We start from the raw sequence: 10800 nt of genomic DNA, 5'->3' as shown, positions 1-10800 counted from the left end.
GCTGCCGCTGTGTCTCAGGGCAGTGAGAGGAACAGCGCGAGGATGCAGCTGCCAGACAGGTCGCCCGAGATGGGGCATGGCGCACAGCAAAGAGGCAGAGCGACGGAGGCTCTCTCCTGGCTGCTACAGCAATGCTGCCGCATCGTGTCCCACTGCACATGTTCTGCTCCAAATAAACCCTCGGCAGCTGTTCCCGCCGTGTTACTTGGTGTCAGGGAACTGTCAGGAGAAAGACTAGTGCAGGCGCTGCCAAGGAAGGCAGTCAGGGCTGCAGAGAAAGCCCTACAAGCAGTCACAGAGTGAGAGAGCAGCTGGGGTGGGAAGGGTCTTCCGGAGGTGTCTGCTGCAACCTCCTGCTGCAAGTGGAGGCAAGAAGAGGAGGTTTCGCAGGCCCTGTCAGGGTCGAGCTCTGACCGTCTCTGGCGATGGATTCCCGCACGGCCCTGGCACCCTGCTCCAGTGTTGCACCACCATTCGGCTTCCAAGGCCATTTGCAGTCTCTGAGGGGAATTTTCCCTGCCGCAAGCTGTGCCGTTGCCCCTCGTCCTGTCCCCAGGCCCCTCAGGACGTCTCTGGCTCCATGCTCTCTGCACGCTCCCGTTAGGCTCTTGCAGGCAGCAGTGAGATTCCCCCTACGCCTTCTCTTCCGCCAGCTGCACAAAGCCAGCACCCTTGGCCTCTGCTCCTGTGTGCTGTGCTGCAGCTGCCAGGCAGCTTGGGGGCCTGCGCTGGGCTTGCTGCAGTGTGGCCCCATCTGCGTGGGGCAGGGGGCTGGGGATATGGTGCAATGGGGCGGGGGCCTGGGGATATGGGTGCAATAGGGCGGGGGCCTGGGGATGTGAGTGCAATGGGGCAGAGGGCTGGGGATATGGGTGCAATGGGGCAGGGGTGCTGGGGATATGGGTGCAATGGGGCGGGGGGCTGGGGAGGTGGGTGCAATGGGGCAGGGGGCTGGGACCATGGGTGCAATGGGGCGGGGAGGCTTGGGATATGGGCGCAATGGGGCAGAAGCCTGGGGACGTGGGCGCAATGGGGCAGGGGGCTGGGACCATGGGTGCAATGGGGTGGGGGGCCTGGGTCCATGGGTGGTGGTGGGTGTTGATGTGACCTCACGCCTGCGTCCATTGGTGGTGGTGGGTGTTGATGTGACCTCATGCCTGAGTCCAGGGGTGCAATGGGGGTGGACACCTGGGTCCATGGGTGGTGGTGGGTGCTGATGGGGTGGCCACCGGGGCCCATGGGTGACAACACGGGTGCAATGGGGCTGGACACCTGGGTCCATGGGTGGCGGACGGTGCTGATGGGGTTGGACAGCTGGCTCCATGGATGGGTGTGGGTGCTGATGGGACTGGATGCCTGGCTCCAGGGGTGCAACGGGGCTGGATGCCTGGGTCCCCGGGCAGCTCCTCACCCATGGGTGCCACCTTGGGCAGGTTTCCACATCTTCCAGTAGACCTATGGGTGCCGGGGGTGGGCCGGGGGCCACCTACCAGCACTCGGCCTTCGATGGGCGCCACTCCCTGAGCTCCCACTGCTGGCCCCGTGTCCCCATCACCATGTCCCCGTGGTCTCCTGTCCCTATCCCTGCCCCCGTCCCTGCATCCTCGGGTCCCCATCTCCACCGCTGGGTCCCCGTCCCTTGGCCGAGCCAAACTCCATCCCCGGAGCTGACCCCTGTCCCCACCGTGTCCCCCCGTCCCTGTGACAGAGCCAACTCCATCAGCATCCCCACAGCATCCCCGTCCCCAGGGTGTCCCCATCCCCACAGCATCCCCATTCGCCTGCCGTCCTCGTCCTCACCATGTCCCCATCCCCGTGGTGTCCCCGTCCCCCTGCCCCTGCGACAGAGCCAACTCCATCTCCAGCCCCACGGCGTCCCCGTCCCCACGGTGTCCCTGTCCCCACCACGTCCCCCTGCCCGTGACAGAGCCAACTCCATCCCATCCCAATGGTGTCCCCGTCCACACATCGTCCCCAACCCCACATCATCCCCATCCCCAGTGTCCCCCTGCCCCTGTGACAGAGCCAACTCCATCTCCATCCCCACATCGTCCCCATCCCCACGGCATCCCATCCCCACATCGTCTCCATGCCCATGGCGTCCCATCCCCACATCGTCCCCACTTCCACATCATCCCCATCCCCACATCATCCCCATCCCCCCAGTGTCCCATCCCCACATCATCCCCATCCCCACATCATCCCCGTCCCCCCAGTGTCCCCGTCCCCACATCATCTCCATCCCCACATCGTCCTCGTCCTCCCACATGGCCTCCGCGCTCCCGCCCACCACGCGCTCCGCGGAGATCAGCCCGGCGCCCGGTGGCGTCACCACTGCCGCGCCGCGCCATTGGCGGGCGGCCGCCGGCGGGGCCAATGGCTGCGCGACAAGGCGGGGCGGGAGCCGCGGCTCGGCCCTGTGCAGCGCCCTCCGCGCGCACCCTCGCTGTCGCTTCTCCCAACCTGCCGCACCGGGATCTGCCCAGCGCCTGGTGACGCCTGGGTCGACACGAGCCGCTATTGGCGGGTGGGACAGAGCGCAGCCAATGGCGGTGCGCCGCAGCGGAGCCAATGGCGGTGTGGGGGCGTGGCCCCCGTGAGCTTCGGCGCTGCGTGAGGGCGACGGCGATGGCAGCGAGGAGGCGGTAGCGGGGCGGGCGATGGGGCCGGGGCTGCTGCTGCTGCTGCTGGGGGGGGCGGTGGGGCGGCGGCGAGTGGTGAGTGCGGGCGGGGACCCCAGCCCCCCTCTGCCCTCCCCCGCCGCCGGGCTCCCCGTCAGCGGCCCCACGGACCGGCCTGCAACCGTCCCCGGGAGGTGCTGCCCCCCCGACCTGCCCCCCGGGACGTGCTACCCCCCTGGACCCACCCAGGATGTGCTGCCCCCCCGGAGCCCCCCAACCTGCCCCCCCCGGGACGTGCTGCCCCCCCGACCTGAACCCTGGGACATGCTGCCCCCCCGACCCGCCCGTCTTGTCCCCCCGGGACATCTTGATCCCCCGGATGCCCCCCAATGTGCCCCCCCCAGCCCCTCACCACACCCCATGTCCCTGCAGGCCCCCACTCCCTGCGCTACTTCAACACCGCCGTGACGGAGCCCAGCCCGGGGCTGCCCGCCTTCGTCTCCGTGGGCTACGTGGACGGAGAGCTCATCGATCGCTACGACAGCGAGACGCAGAGAGTGGTGCCGGGCGCGGCCTGGATGGAGCAGGAGGGTCAGGACCACTGGGACGAGGAGACCCGGATCAATCAGGACTGTCAGGAGACTTTCCGTGTGTACCTGGACACGCTGCAGAAGTGCTACAACCAGAGCGGGGGTGAGCACGGGCCGGGGCTCCCGGCGGCAGCTGCTCGCCATCAGCGCTGGGGGCTGCGGGGCTGGGGTGCCCCCGGCCCTGCACTGGGTGCCGGGTCCGAGCCCCTCTGCTGCCCCTGAGCCCCCGTCTCCCTGCTTGTGTCTCAGGGTATCACACAGTGCAGCGCACGTACGGCTGTGACCTCCTGGAGGATGGCGGGACCCGGGGGTTTATGCAGCTTGGCTACGACGGGAAGGACTTCATCGCCTTCGACAAGGACACGCTGACATTCGTCACGGCGGATGCTGCTGCGCTAATCACGAAGAGGAAGTGGGAGGCTGAGAATGAGCCTGAGCGCTGGAAGCACTACCTGGAGAACAGCTGCATCGAGGCGCTGCGGAGATACGTGGAGTGCGGGAGGGCCGCGCTGGAGAGGAGAGGTGAGGGCGAGGTGGGACCCCCCGGACACGGGGACGGGCCCCGGGCTCGGCGCTGGGCCCAGGCGCCCGACGGCGCTGCTGGCGGCACAGTGCGGCGTCTGCATCCGGGCCTGGGCGCGAGCTGCCTGACCTCCCTCCCTCGCGCCGTCTCCCCAGAGAGCCCTGCGGTGAGAGTGTCGGCCAAGGAGAGCCACGGCTTCGTGACCCTGTTGTGCCAGGCTCACGGCTTCTACCCGCGGCCCATCAGCATCAGCTGGCTGAAAAAGGGCCGCGTCCAAGCCCAGGAGACCAAGCAGGGCAGTGTCACGCCCAACAGTGATGGCACCTCCCCGCCTGGGCCAGCTTTGAGGCCCTCCCCACAGAGAAGCACGAGTACCAGTGCCGTGTGGAGCACGCCAGCCTGCCGGAGCCTGGCCTCTTCTCCTGGGGTGAGCGCAGGCGGCCAGAGCTCGTGGAGTGCCCGCTGGGGGCAGCTCCCAGCCCCTGCTCCCGGCCCCGCTCTCTTCCAGAGCCACTGAGCTCCCTGCTGCCCGTTGTCCTCGGGGCGGTCGTCGCTGTGGTGGTTGTCATCGCAGTGATCGCCGGCTTTGTGGTCTGGAAGAGCAGATGGGGTAAAGCACGGGGGCTGAGGAGGCGGGGGGAGGGAGGCTGGGAGGAGAAGGGGCCCGAGCCGGAGCCCTGGGGCCGGAGCAGAGCCGGGCCGTGAGGGGCCGCGTGGCCTGATGCCTCTTTCTTCCCTCAGGGAGGAAGGAGCAGGGGTATGTGATCGCCAAAGGTGAGTGCCGGGGCCGCTCCGTCCCAGGCCGCGCCTGGCAGCGGGGCAGCATTTGCTCTCTGGTTTCTGGCGGCTGCGGGGCTGGCGCGTCCCGTCCCCCGCCTGCCCCCATCTCCCCTCTTCCGTGCCCCACAGCTTTTCCCCGGCTGCAGGGCAGGGAAAGGGTTGGCGTCCCGCCGCTGGAGGCTGAGGCGCCCGGGCGCTGCCCTCTGCTCCTGGTGCCTGTGAGGCGGCTCCAGGGCCGGGTCCTGGCCCAGCGGGCTCTGCCCTGGCCCGGCTTTGCCCGCGGCTGGTGCGGGGCCTGCAGTGCCACTGGCACGGGGCCAGGGCTCACTGCCGCTCCTCTCTCACAGGCCACGACGGGGCATCCAGCAGCTCCAGAATGGGTCAGAGCTGGTGCTGGGAGCGGGGCGGGGGGCCCTGGCCTGGCGTGATACCAGGCTGGCACCCGCCATGGGGCTGCCGGCTGGCCGGGTGCTGCGGCTGGGTTCCTGGGGGCTTCTGCCTGCTCCCCTGGCTCTGGGAGGGGGGATTTAGCCCCGCAGCGCAGCTCCCATGGGGGACGGCGATGTGGGGCTGGGACCTGCAGGACAGGGCGCGCACGGGGGTGCGGGGGTACCCCCTGCCCCCCACACCTCTGCCTTTATTGATTTTTTCCTCTCTTGTCTTTGCAGGAAGCAATGCCGCCATTTAAGCGCTCCATCCTGGTAAGCAAGGAGCCGCGGCCGGACCCGGCAGCGTGGGCAGCGGGGGCCCAGCCCGCCCGAGCGCCTGCCGTCTCCTCGCTGCAGCTTCCGGGACGCCGCCAAGTCCCCTCGGCTCCCACAGCCCGGGAGCAGCAGCACCCAACGCCCCGCTCGAGGCTAAACCCGCCCCGTTTGGGTGCTCGGGCGCTGCAGGGTGCAGGTGGGCACCCGGGGGCAGGTTGGGGGGCTCAGGCTTTTGTCTCACTGTGCCTTGGATCTGCTCCCTGGCTCCGACGTGCTGCAAAAAGCTGTGAAGGTGGCGTGAAGCCCCCAGAGAAGAGGAGCGCTCGGAGCCTGCTCCTGCCGTGGTCCCAGCTCTGAGCTGGGGTAAAACCAGTTTTATCAGTGTGCGAGGCAGGGTTTCCATCTGCCAGTTGCCTGGGAAATAGAGAATTTGCTGGATTTTTTCAGCACTTGTCCTGGTGGCTCTCTTCGAACAAGAATGCTGTTTCTGTGGTGGGCCTCTTCAAACAAGAATGCTGTTTCTGTGGTGGGCCTCTGAACAAGAACGCTGTTTTTTTGGTGCGTCTCGTAGCACAGGAACGTTGTGTTTTTAGGTGTGTCTGTTAGGACAACAATGCTGTTTTCTGACTGTACTGTTATGGAAATTAGGCTTGTCGGCCCCCATAACAGGGCCCGACCCTAGGTTCCCGCAAGTAAAATTCAGAGCCAAATCAAAGCAAATTAAATAATTAAATTTTAGTTACACGTGTGCAGTAATTACAGCTCGAGCTGGGTGCCTCCGAAGACAGACCCCGAGCAAAGAAATCCCTGGGCAATTATAGTTTTTTCAACTTAAATTTCTCACCCTTCATGCAGTAGTTAGACCAATAGTAATTTTTAGGTCTGGGGTCTCCTGCTCCTCATTGGATCTCATTGTTGTTCCTAGGCAGGCTCTTTTTCTTCCTCATCTTTACTGTTGTGGTTTCTGCCGACGGTTGTACCTTCGTTTCTTGCTGGGTCTTACTGTTGTCTCTCAAGGTCCTGAGGAGGAGGAGGAGGTGATTCTGAATCATAACAATGAACACTGCCCCAGCAGTGAGCTAAGGCTTTGCCCCTCAAGGTCCTAATGCCCTGCACTGGTCTTATTTCAAAGCCTTGACACCCTCCCTTTGGGAGTGTGAGACGCAGGAATGCAGACTGCTTGTAACTCCCTTATCTTCCCAGCTGGAACCAGCTCTGAGGCCCTTTTCTTACTGGGCTAAGTAAAAGTTCATTATTTTCTCTAAGTGCGGCCTAAGGCTTCAGCAAATGTAGCTCCTCATGCTAAGCAAGTTTTAGAGAAGTTGTGCTAAGCGGCTACCTCTAGACAGTTTCAGTTTGCTATTCTTTAACACAAGTGGCCGTGTCCCTCCTGAGGTGCCAAGAATCCCAGTCCCTGAGCCATGGGGCTGGATACGACCTCCTTGGCTTATTCATGACATGGGCTCATGACACACACCCCAGAGTCAAATAAATTTCTGTGGGAGAATGGGAGGAAGAAAGTAGAAATGAATCAAAGGAGGGGGAATACAGGCAAGGAGGCCCACCGGTAAACATCTCCAAATACAGGTGGATTTTGCCCCCACTCTGGCAAGGGCGTTCTTCCACAACCAGCAGCACCTGGGGGACGGAGGGTCTTTTCCTGATAGCCCTCATGGCACACAGGGCATCAGGATTTGAGACAGCCCTTCCAGCCAAGGGGCAATTTCTGGGGATCCATGGGATCTCTTCTTGCTTTCTCCGCAGGTCTCATTACTGATTACTTGCAGAAGAGATGGCTTTGGAGGGATCCCAGGGCAGCCTTCCAATGGCTACGAGGAGGTCATCAAGAAGATGGTGCCCGGCTCTTCACCAGGGTGCATGGGGGGAGGACAAGAGACAATGGGCATAAGTTGAGAGAAGAGACATTCGTGCAGGACATAAGGAAAAGGTTTCCACTGCAAGGATGGTCAAACATTGGAAATGGTTGCCCAGAGAGGCGGTACGGTCTCCTCCCTTGGAGGTTTCCAAGACCAGACTGGATGAAGGCCAGAGCAACCTGGTGTGACCCCAGAGCTGACCCTGCTGTGAGCAAGGAGACTGGGCTAGAGACCTCCTGAGGTCCCTTCCACCCTGAAGGAGTCCGTGATTCATCCCACTCTCGATCTTCTCTTGTTGATGTCAGGGAAACATGCAGGTTCCCTGTGACGGTGGAAGTAGGCCAGCTTTCTTGTGCTCCTCCAGGCAGAATTGTTCAGATGCAGGGCTTCTTGGCAGGAATCCCCAAGACAGCCATGACCAATCCTTTGCTTCGCTTTTAATTTCCTTGTTTTTTTCTTTTCCCCCTTCTAAGTGTGTCTCTCTTACCATCCTAATCCCTTCCCCTACAGTCAGCCCACTCCTGATTACCCTTAACTCTTTGGTGCTGGGGATTTCTTTTTTTTTATTTTGGTGTGTGGGGGGTGTTTTTTTGTTTTGACACAGAGGAGCTTTTGTCCAGAAGGATCTTGAGAAACTTGGGTGATTCGGACAACAGATACCCTGTGAAGATTTACAAGAGAAGTGTCAAGTCCTGTGCCTAGGCAGGAATGACCCTGTCCATGAGTAGAGGTTCAGGGACCTGGGCTTCTTTAGCCTGCTGACGTGGAGGCAAAGGGCAGTAGAGTAGGAGCCTGTGACTGCTTGAAGGGTGGTTTCAGAGATGATGGAGCTTTTCTTGGTAGTGGGGAACAGCATGAGAAGGAGAAAGAGCCACAAACAGCAGCTTGTAGAGTTTAGATGTGACATTAAGAAAAGAAAATGTCACTCGTAGGGCAGTGCTGTGGTGCAACAGGACACCCAGAGGGAGTCTGAGTTCAGCCCCTGGCTTTGTGTTTTAAGGAAAAGCAAGTGAGGACAGGAAGACATCAGGAGATGTTGGGAGATCCCAGGGTGAGAACAAGGTGGGGAAGCAGGTTGGGTGTCTACATTCTGCAAGGAAACAGACACAGGCATGGGAAAGCATAGGACAGCCTGAGGTGAAGATGGCCAAAGGCACTGCCAGGGTTGAAAGCTTCTAACAGAACTAGGTCTTTGTTGTCTTGGTGATACCTGGGTGCCTCTGCCACTGAGGCCCACAAGATGTCATTCCTTAAAGCACTGTGGCCTTGCTGCCTCCTTGTCCCCTGGGAGCCCAGGAGGTGCCGTATCATGGTCCTGCACTCAGCATTGTGCACCCCCACCCGCACACTGCCCCCAGGAAGAGCCCTGAGCAATGCATGATGGAAAGGATCACTCTACCCAGGGGCTGGCTGTCAGTGCCTGGCTGCTCTGCTTGATAACACACATCCAGGTTGACTTGGCCTCAGAGCCACCTGCACATTGCCTTTGCCTACCTGCAATCAGGGCCTCCAACTTTCTGCTTTAATCAGCCCCCGGGGAGGCTTTGTTGTTAATGACCCTCAGTGAGACCTGTTAACTCTCCAAGAAACTTGGAATTTTCTTCTGTATTTAACTTCTTGAGAGGTTTGTTCAGTCTCCTCTCAGCATCTGCGGTTTGCAGGCTGAGCACCAAATACAGCTGAGGGGTCATTAAAATGCAAAAACACCTAAGGAACCATGCATCTTTCCATAATTTTCCTCATTTTGTCAATTCTTGTGTGGCTAATTGGGAAACTTTCAGGAGAGTATTGAAATTAGGCAGATTTCAATGAACACCTGAAAAAGACAGATGTCTGCTTCTGAAGCTTTCTTTATTCTTCAGTTTTCAGAATAAGCGATACTCATATTCCCCAATTCACACTGACCCACTGGGTCTCCAGATGAAGTCTGGACATGTAGGACAAGCAGTATTTTTGATAGGAGACATGTATGGACAACCTTCTCTCCCAGCTCCCCAGCCCTGCCATTTCTCTCATCAGCCACTGGGGACTTAGATCACTCTTGTTAAAATCTAACCTTTTTCCACTCAAGGCTGTAGCTGAATGCTACAGCTCCTGTGCACCAGTTCCCATCTGCTTTCCTTAGAGAACTAGCTGCAAGCAGACACAGAAGGATTTGTCTTAATTGTGATCAAACGAAAATAAACATCATCCAGTTTCATAAGAAATAAAATACAGTCCTCAACTTTATGTCAACTCCACGTTGCCTGTACTGATGTCTAGAGTCTACAAGGAAATGTTCTTGACAAATAGATAGGAAAGGCTGGATAGACACACAGTGAAGGAGTTTGTTTAAGAGACAATGAGCCTGCTGAAAGACGAGGCAAGCTTCAGACGCCCAGAAGCTCTGAGCAGCAACTGGAGAGTTGAGAGCTATCTGAATGACAAAGAGCAAGGGGAGGAGGAAAATTGGGAAACTATGGAAAGTGCATATGTCCAGATCATCTGATGAAAAGATGCCTTTAGAAATGATCAGTTTAATCAGGATGTTACGGAAGTTAGGCCTGTCAGCCACCATAACAGGGCTCGACCCTAGGTTCCCGCAGAAAAGTTCAGAGTTTCCCCAAGTGCATCTATTATCAATTGGTGATCTTTTTCATTCATTTTTTCCCACTGAGGTAATATCTCGGATGAAAGCCATTGGTTAGTTCCTAATGCTAATAAAGAAGACCTCAATGGATGTTTTAATCTGTATAAGTCACTTGTTGTGCTCAGTTTATTTACGAGTACTTCAGCATCTATACTGTTTAGGACTCCCAATCCTGTTCCTATGATACCGGTCACATCTCTCCTTGTTCGTTTTGGAGAGGTGAGAGTTCGCCTATGTAACCACGCTGTCCATCCCACATAGGACGTACCTAAGAATGGTGAACAGGTCGGTTTGATTGTAGAGATATTAATTTGCATTAATAGCTCTACTCGTTTGAGAGACCATGATGTATTAAATAATACTCGTTGTTGGCCTGTATTTCTAATCACATACGGTCCAATTTCAAAAATTTGTGGGGATAAGGTTTTCTTACTCTTCATGGTAACAGAGTTATTTATATTGGTGGAAATAATTGTAGTCGGGGTAGGTATTGCTGTGCTGGGCTCAATAATGTCTATTTTAAATTTAAATGATAGTCCCACATTGTGGTGAGCCCACAGACAAACTGTTAAAACAAGCTGTTCTAAGGTAAAATTGTACCAACAATCCAGGTTTTCAGTGGCACCAATTTTCCTTTCTTTTTCATTTGATTTGATTTTAGTGAGAGAGATTTGAGTCGCCTTCTCATGGGTGGACCCGTTGATCATTCGACACCCTATCTTTATTTCCTTTCCTGTCCCTCCCAGGAGTTGGGGAAGTTGATTAGTATTATCCCAGCTCCATTCATTTTCTGAGTATACTTCAGTTCCGTGCATGACCAGGGTTGAGAGGTTTAAGTTTTTAGTAGAATTTAATCCCATACTTCCGGTATACTTAACACGGGCCTGGGACCATGGCCACTCTAAGGTTCTTTGACCACAGGTTAGGGAAAGTAGCATTGCCAGGGTTTGAAACAGCAACATCAGCACGGCACTTCTGCCTGCCATCCTGCACGGTGCAGTAAAGGGAAAGAGATTTGTGTTAGTGAGGCGAGTCCGAACAGATTACCCTGGGGAAGTTGTGTATCCCATTGAGCT

The 10800-nt window shown here is 58.1% G+C and overlaps 1 pseudogene; it reads left to right on the top strand.

Moving 5' to 3' along the window:
• Window positions 1-2660: 2660 nt before the first annotated feature.
• On the top strand, window positions 2661-6916 carry LOC135325546 (class I histocompatibility antigen, F10 alpha chain-like; annotated as a pseudogene).
• Window positions 6917-10800: the final 3884 nt, after the last annotated feature.

Source organism: Dromaius novaehollandiae, unplaced genomic scaffold, assembly GCF_036370855.1.
Source record: "Dromaius novaehollandiae isolate bDroNov1 unplaced genomic scaffold, bDroNov1.hap1 HAP1_SCAFFOLD_31, whole genome shotgun sequence".
NCBI classification, from domain to species: domain Eukaryota; kingdom Metazoa; phylum Chordata; class Aves; order Casuariiformes; family Dromaiidae; genus Dromaius; species Dromaius novaehollandiae.
The sequence above is the reverse complement of the archived record's forward strand: the minus strand, read 5'-3'. Positions and strand labels throughout refer to the sequence as shown.